The sequence below is a fragment of the Eptatretus burgeri genome, chromosome 7 (assembly GCF_056783735.1).
Source record: "Eptatretus burgeri isolate ZD-2024b chromosome 7, Ebu_testis_v1, whole genome shotgun sequence".
NCBI lineage: Eukaryota > Metazoa > Chordata > Myxini > Myxiniformes > Myxinidae > Eptatretus > Eptatretus burgeri.
This window is the reverse complement of record NC_140967.1, coordinates 104,379,639-104,388,301: the sequence shown is the minus strand read 5'-3', so window position 1 is coordinate 104,388,301 and position 8,663 is coordinate 104,379,639. Positions and strand designations below refer to the sequence as shown.

Below are 8,663 nucleotides of genomic sequence, written 5' to 3'. Positions count from 1 at the left end.
GGACTCCGGATTATGCTAACTACTCAGCCAATTGCAGCGCGCTTCCGGGCCATAGGGACCCCGCCTCCCAGTCCTCCACGGTGTCGGACGAACACCGGGCCCATCCTAGACCCGCCCTCGTCCTGCCCATTCTCTCACCTGTGGCTGGAGCGGAACGTGGGACGGGCACGGAGGCGCCTCCGGTTCGTGTTCGCTGTCTATTTCTGTCTTTCTCCACTTCTGTCTCTCTCCATCACAGGCTGTCTCATTCCCTTATTTCCTCTCTACCTCTCCTCGTGTCTTGTTCTCCCTCCGTCCTGATACAGGTGTATGTGTGCATGCGTATACTCGTTAATACAGCTATGACCAGTTCCTTTTGCGGGATACAGAGACAGATGTGTATTTTTTTTGAACATATATAAGACGCTATGAAGTAAAGGTTCGATTGTCGAATGAGGCTGACCGATTGTTTAATTGCCTGATAATGACACGCACCATTTGCACAGAGATATAGGGTCCACTGATGCAGAACTTTGGACGCGAGAAGTTACAACTGAGCATAGTACAAAATGTGTGCAAAATCGTTTTGAATTTCGTTTGAGACTTTACGATACCTGTATGTCGTTTCACTTCAGAATTTGACAAAACGCGCACCGATTATGTCTCGTGCGTATCTCACTGGCAGCGAGTTAACTTGTGTTTCTTTTTGAGCACAGAAAACATCACATTGGCCGAGCGCATGGTGAGTTGGGAAGTCCCGCGTGTACGAGTTGCCTCTTCATTGCACATCCTGACTGCCGGCCTGTCCATCAATTGATGTGAAAACTCATAAATGGTCATTCTGTCTGAATTTTGAGATTTTCTCATCGCATCGTCGTCACCATAAGAGTCTAACGTATGACATGTCTCTTGAGATAGTTTGTGATGCAGTGGCATTGTATCACAACAAATTCCATTAAAGCAAAAGCGCTTGGGTATCTTTGTGTCGATGGATGTGACTGACTTGCAACAATATGTACACATAGGTAGTCTTGCGGTAGCTGTAAATGCAATGCGTTGTTTAGATGTAATCCATCACACATAATGAGTGGATCAGCTTTATAAGCAGAACTTGAACCCATGCTATGGGTTCTGGGTTCCCATGCAGTTACTCATAGACCACTATGTTAGGTCTTTTTCAAATCTTGTGTGCTTTGGCTAAAGTTTACAGCAAAGCCAATTTGTACTTGTTCTATGAATTGTATTACACCATGCAGACAGGCAACAGGTATAGCACGTGAGATTGATGACCCGGTGTTCTAATTCACAAGGTTTCATGCAGAACATCAGGCCTGGGACAGAAGATAATCCAACGTGTATGCAAGTATATGGTTGGATAGTTTACTGGAATCATTACAAGGGACATTAAGTTGCTGATTATAAAAAGCCACATTGACAGAGCTTGTCACATCTGCAGTGTTGCTGATATTCAGACTCCTTGGTGTCACAAAGTTCTTTTGAATTTGGGACTATGTGACATTGCTTGTGCTGATGACTGAAGCTTTTGGACTTTGAGCTGAGATATCTGACACTGTCTGCGTAGAATTATATATTCCATAAAAATAATTCTGGACACATTTCAACATTATCATCCATTGATACCGGGAAAACACCATGTCCTTCAAACACATCAAAATCACGGTCTCCTGTATCATACTAAGTGGACTCTCCATCCATCCATTGGGACCATACTCTGTGCAGAGCGTTGGTGCTGCCTAAGCAGTCTCATTGGCTAGTGGACACAATCCTGGACGGGTCACCACTCCGACACAACATACCAGCATGCTGGTACTCATTTTTGCCGATTTCGGAAGGATGACAGGCAGAATCAACCCCACCTGTTATTAATTCAACATCCGAGTGGGATTTGAACTCAGGATCCTCGGATCCCAAACCCACCACCCTAACCATTAAGCCAACACCAGGCATAAGTGGACTCTCGTTACCACCAACATAACAATGATCAAAAGGGCATCCTACTTGTGCAATAGCCATGTCGAATTACAAATGCTAATATTAGCAAACAACTGTCTACTACTGTTCTCTGTGTCTTTGATTGAAACTTATTGACAACAATCCAATACAATTTTGTCCAAATGAAAATGCTTACGATCAAGTAGAATATGTGACATTAACAATAAGTTAAAAGCTTATGCTCAAAGGATAGACATTGGAATACAAAGGTACACTATACAAGGAAGCCTAGTGTTGGCTTAATGGTTAGGTGGCTGGCTTAAGATCCTTGGTTACTTGAGTTCAAGCCCCTGCCAGGCTGCTGAATTAACACCAGGTAGGGTTGACTCAGCTTGCCATCCTTCTGAGGTTGGCAAAATGAGTACCAGTGTACTGGGATAATAACCATTCAGGGTAACCTGCATTGCAGTGGAAACCTGTCCAGGACTGTACTCCTTGCCAATGAAACTGCCTTGGAAGCCTTATGTTCATTATGTGCCTTATGGCACAAAAGGAAGGTATCATATTATTACATAAGGAAAATAAAGACAAGTCTGATAGAAGAAAATATAAAAATATTGAAAGTAAATTTATTAAAATTCTACATCATGAGTTAATCTGAGTTGAATCCATCACTCTTACGAAGGGATGAAACTTCAGCCAAAATGAGTCAATAATCCAGAGCAAGATCCTTCATTACAAAGCACCACCCAAAAGGGAAGTGCACATTGCTCACTTGCATTTATGAAAGCTTACTTCAACAGCCATTTTTGAGCAGCGGCTTTTTTTCTCTCTGAACTTAAACTCTCAGCAAGATATAACAGTTGGTGCAAGACGAGTGCAAACAAGCAGGTAGAATGCCAGCCGTAAATAGTGCGATGAAATAAGTTCCTCGAGTGATTTTTGGTGAATGAATTAACGAATAAATAAACATAAGTGGTTTTCCCATGGAGAAAAATCCCAGGAAGAAAGCAAAATAATGAAGGATAAATTTTTAAACAGGAACAACACAACAGTCTTGCAGGCATGCTGTGCCATACATACATAATAAATAAGGGTAAATAGATGAAATGCATTAAATTAGACAAAGAGACCATACATCAGAGTGGGAGCGAGGAAGCAATGTACCACTGAGTACCGACTGCAGTGAAGTGTCCCAATTGTTTATCTCCTCTCCTTGTCACTTCACTGTCTCTTTGATGCAGTTCTATATGTTATTCCAAATAATAGGCAAGGTTTTATATGAGTGGTCAAGGTAATAAGTAGACCTTCATAGCAGGTCAGACTTCATGTACAATATGTCAACATATTCTCTGTGCCATTCGGAGAGAGTGAGCCATTTAAGAGAGATGTTCTGTGACTGGAAATAGTGAAAGGACACTTACAACTGTTCATGTCAAGTTTGAGTGCCCTCTCACAAAGGTTTTCGACCGGGTCGATGGTGTGCCAACAAAGTCATCGTGTGTTGATGGCTTTCCAACAAAGTCATCGTGTGTTGATGGCTTTCCAACAAAGTCATCGTGTGTTGATGGCTTTCCAACAAAGTCATCGTGTGTTGATGGCTTTCCAACAAACTCATCGTACAGATGAAATTCCAACAAACTTCTGTTGATGGAGTTCCAACAAACCTGTCCTGTTGATGGAGTTCCGACAAACCTGTACTGTTGATGGAGTTCCAACAAACCTGTCCTGTTGATGGAGTTCCAACAAACCTGTCCTGTTGATGGAGTTCCAACAAACCTGTCCTGTTGATGGCATTCCAACAAACCTGTCCTGTTGATGGAGTTCCAATAAATTTGTCGTGTCAATGGAGTTCCAACAATCTCATCATGTCGGAGTTCCAACTAACTCGTCATGTCGTTGGAGTTCCAACAAACTCGTCATGTTGTTGGACTTCCAACAAACTCGTCATGTCGTTGGACTTCCAACAGACTCGTCATTTTGATGGAGTTCCAACAAACTCGTCATGTCGATGGAGTTCCAACAAACACGTCATGTCGTTGGAGTTCCAACAAACTTCTTCTGTCGATGGAGTTCCAACAAACTCATCATGCAATTGGAGTTCCAACAAACTCATCATGTCATTGGAGTTCCAACAAACTCGTCATGTCGTTGGACTTCCAACAAACTCGTCATGTCGTTGGACTTTCAACAAACTCGGCATGTCGTTGGACTTTCAACAAACTCGGCATGTCGTTGGACTTCCAACAAACTCGTCATGTAGTTGGACTTCCAACAAACTCATCATGTCGCTGGAGTTCCAACAAACTTCTCCTGTCGATGGAGTTCCAACAAACTTCTCCTGTCAATGGAGTTCCAACAAACTTGTGATGTCGTCGGAGTTCCAAGATAGTCGTCATATCGATGGAGTTCCAACAAACTCGTCATATCAATGGAGTTCCAACAAACTCGTCATATCGATGGAGTTCCAACAAACTCGTCATATCGATGGAGTTCCAACAAACTTGTCATATCGATGGAGGTCCAACAAACTCGTCATTTCAATGGAGTTCCAACAAACTCGTCATTTCAATGGAGTTCCAACAAACTCGTCATTTCGATGGAGTTCCAACAAACTCATCATGTCGTCGGAGTTCCAACAAACTTGTCATGTCGTCAGAGTTCCAACAAACTCGTCATGTCGTCGGAGTTCCAACAAACTCGTCATGTCGTCGGAGTTCCAACAAACTCGTCATGTTGTCGGAGTTCCAACAAACTCGTCATGTCGTCGGAGCTCCAACAAACTCGTCATGTCATCGGAGCTCCAACAAACTCGTCATGTCGTCGGAGTTCCAACAAACTCTTTTGTTATGTCGTTCCAACAAACTCGTTATGTCGTCGGAGTTCCAACAAACTCGTCATGTCGTCGGCGTTCCAACAAACTCGTCATGTCGTCGGAGTTCCAACAAACTCGTCATGTCGTCGGAGTTCCAACAAACTCGTCATGTCGTCGGAGTTCCAACAAACTCGTCATGTCGTCGGAGTTCCAACAAACTCGTCATGTCGTCGGAGTTCCAACAAACTCGTCATGTCGTCGGAATTCCAACAAACTCGTCATGTCGATGGAGTTCCAACAAACTCGTCATATCGATGGAGTTCCAACAAACTCGTCATACGATGGAGTTCCAAAAAACTCGTCATATCGATGGAGTTCCAACAAACTCGTCATATCGATTGAGTTCCAACAAACTCATCATATCGATGGAGATCCAACAAACTCGTCATATCGATGGAGTTCCAACAAACTCTTCATATCGATGGAGTTCCAACAAACTCATCATATCGATGGAGTTCCAACAAACTTCTCCTGTAGATGGAGCCTGAACAAACTTGTCCTGTTGATGGAGTTCCAGCAAATTTGTAGTTCCATCGAGTTCCAACAAACTCGTCATGTCGTCAGAGTTCCAACATTCTCATCACGTCGTCGGAGTTCCAACAAACTCTTCACGTCGTCAAAGTTCCAACATTCTCGTCACGTCGTCGGAGTTCCAACAAACTCGTCACATCGTCGGAGTTCCAACAAACTCATCACGTCGTCGGAGTTCCAATAAGCTCGTCACTTCGTCGGAGTTCCAACAAGCTCGTCACGTCGTGGGAGTTCCAACAAGCTCGTCACGTCGTCAGAGTTCCAACAAGCTCGTCGCGTCGTCGGAGTTCCAACAAGCTCGTCACGTCGATGGAGTTCCAACAAGCTCGTCACGTCGATGGAGTTCCAACAAGCTCGTCACGTCGATGGAGTTCCAACAAGCTCGTCACGTCGATGGAGTTCCAACAAGCTCGTCACATCAATGCAGTTCAAACAAACTCGTCATATTGATGGAGTTCCAACATGATCATCATATCGATGGAGTTCAAACAAACTCGTCATTTCGATGGAGTTCCAACAAACTCGTCATGTCGTTGGAGTTCCAACAAACTCGTCATGTCGTTGGAGTTCCAACAAACTCATCATGTTGTTGAAGTTCCAACAAATTTCTCCTCTCGATGGAGCCTGAGCAAACCTGTACTGTTGATGGAGTTCCAGCAGATTTGTAGTTCAATCGAGATCCAACAAACTCGTCATGTCATTGGAGTTCCAACAAACTTATCATGCAGATGGAGTTCCAATAAACTTCTCCTGTCGATTGAGTTCCAACAAACTCGTCACGTCGTCGGATTTCCAACAGACTCGTCACATCCTCGGACTTCCAACAAACTTATCATGCAGATGGAGTTCCAACAAACATATCATGCAGATGGAGTTCCAACAAACATATCATGCAGATGGAGTTCCAACAAACATATCATGCAGATGGAGTTCCAACAAACATATCATGCAGATGGAGTTCCAACAAACTTATCATGCAGATGGAGTTCCAACAAACTCGTCACGTCATCGGAGTTCCAACAGACTCGTCACATTGTCGGAGTTCCAACAAACTCATCACGTCGTCGGAGTTTCAACAAACTCGTCATGTTGTCGGAGTTCCAACAAACTCGTCACATCGTCGGAGTTCCAACAAGCTCGTCACGTCTTCGGAGTTCCAACAAGCTCGTCACGTCGTCGGAGTTCCAACAAGCTCGTCACGTCGTCGGAGTTCCAACAAGCTCGTCACGTCTTCGGAGTTCCAACAAGCTCGTCACGTCGTCGGAGTTCCAACAAGCTCGTCACGTCGTCGGAGTTCCAACAAGCTCGTCACGTCTTCGGAGTTCCAACAAGCTCGTCACGTCGTCGGAGTTCCAACAAACTTGTCACGTCAATGGAGTTCCAAAAGCTCGTCACGTCATTGGAGTTCCAACAAGCTCGTCACGTCTTCGGAGTTCCAACAAGCTCATCACACCGTCGGAGTTCCAACAAGCTCGTCACGTCGTCGGAGTTCCAACAAGCTCGTCACGTCGTCGGAGTTCCAACAAGCTCGTCACGTCGTCGGAGTTCCAACAAGCTCGTCACGTCGTCGGAGTTCCAACAAGCTCGTCACGTCGTCGGAGTTCCAACAAGCTCGTCACGTCTTCGGAGTTCCAACAAGCTCGTCACGTCTTCGGAGTTCCAACAAGCTCGTCACGTCGTAGGAGTTCCAACAAGCTCGTCACGTCGATGGAGTTCCAACAAGCTCGTCACGTCGATGGAGTTCCAACAAGCTCGTCACGTCGATGGAGTTCCAACAAGCTCGTCACGTCGATGGAGTTCCAACAAGCTCATCACGTCGATGGAGTTCCAACAAGCTCGTCACATCAATGGAGTTCAAACAAACTCGTCACATCGATGGAGTTCAAACAAACTCGTCATATCAATGGAGTTCCAACATGATCATCATATCGATGGAGTTCCAACAAACTCGTCATTTCGATGGAGTTCCAACAAACTCGTCATGTCGTTGGAGTTCCAACAAACTCGTCATGTTGTTGAAGTTCCAACAAATTTCTCCTCTCGATGGAGCCTGAGCAAACCTGTCCTGTTGATGGAGTTCCAGCAGATTTGTAGTTAAATCGAGTTCCAACAAACTCGTCATGTCATTGGAGTTCCAACAAACTTATCATGCAGATGGAGTTCCAATAAACTTCTCCTGTTGATTGAGTTCCAACAAACTCGTCACGTCGTCGGATTTCCAACAGACTCGTCACATCGTCGGACTTCCAACAAACTTATCATGCAGATGGAGTTCCAACAAACATATCATGCAGATGAAATTCCAACAAACATATCATGCAGATGGAGTTCCAACAAACTTATCATGCAGATGGAGTTCCAACTAACTCGTCACGTCGTCGGAGTTCCAACAAGCTCGTCACGTCGTCGGAGTTCCAACAAGCTCGTCACGTCGTCGGAGTTCCAACAAGCTCGTCACGTCGTCGGAGTTCCAACAAGCTCGTCACGTCGTCGGAGTTCCAACAAGCTCGTCACGTCGTCGGAGTTCCAACAAGCTCGTCACTTCGTCGGAGTTCCAACAAGCTCGTCACGTCGTCGGAGTTCCAACAAGCTCGTCACGTCGTCGGAGTTCCAACAAGCTCGTCACGTCATCGGAGTTCCAACAAGCTCGTCACGTCGTCGGAGTTCCAACAAGCTCGTCACGTCGTCGGAGTTCCAACAAGCTCGTCACGTCGTCGGAGTTCCAACAAGCTCGTCACGTCTTCGGAGTTCCAACAAGCTCGTCACATCGTCGGAGTTCCAACAAGCTCGTCACATCGTCGGAGTTCCAACAAACTCTTCACGTTGATGGAGTTCAAACAAACTCATCATATTAATGGAGTTCCAACAAACTTCTCTTGTCGTTGGAGTTCCAACAAACTCGTCATGTCGTTGGAGTTCCAACAAACTCGTCGTGTCGTTGGAGTTCCAACAAACTCGTCATGTCAGAGTTCCAACAAACTCGTCATATCGATGGAGTTCCAACAAACTCGTCATATCGATGGAGTTCCAACAAACTCGTCATATCAATGGAGTTCCAACAAACTCATCATATCAATGGAGTTCCAACAAACTCGTCATATCAATGGAGTTCCAACAAACTCGTCATATCGATTGAATTCCAACAAACTCATCATGCATATGGAGTTCTAACAAACTTCTCCTGTCGATGGAGCCCTAACAAACCTGTCCTGTTGATGGAGTTCCAGCAAATTTGTAGTTCAATCGAATTCCAACAAACTCCTCATGTCATTGGAGTTCCAACAAACTTATCATGTCGATGGAGTTCCAACAAACTTATCATGCA

At 44.9% G+C, this 8,663-nt stretch overlaps 1 long non-coding RNA gene across 4 annotated transcripts in view; it reads left to right on the top strand.

The window, feature by feature from the left end:
• Positions 1-10: 10 nt before the first annotated feature.
• Positions 11-8,663, top strand: part of LOC147023989 (uncharacterized) — a 205,912-nt gene continuing 197,259 nt past the window's right edge. For all 4 annotated transcript variants that reach the window (XR_015060501.1, XR_015060500.1, XR_015060498.1 and 1 more), the window contains exon 1: positions 11-182. This is a non-coding gene — a long non-coding RNA (uncharacterized LOC147023989). The remainder of the gene's footprint in view (positions 183-8,663) is intronic.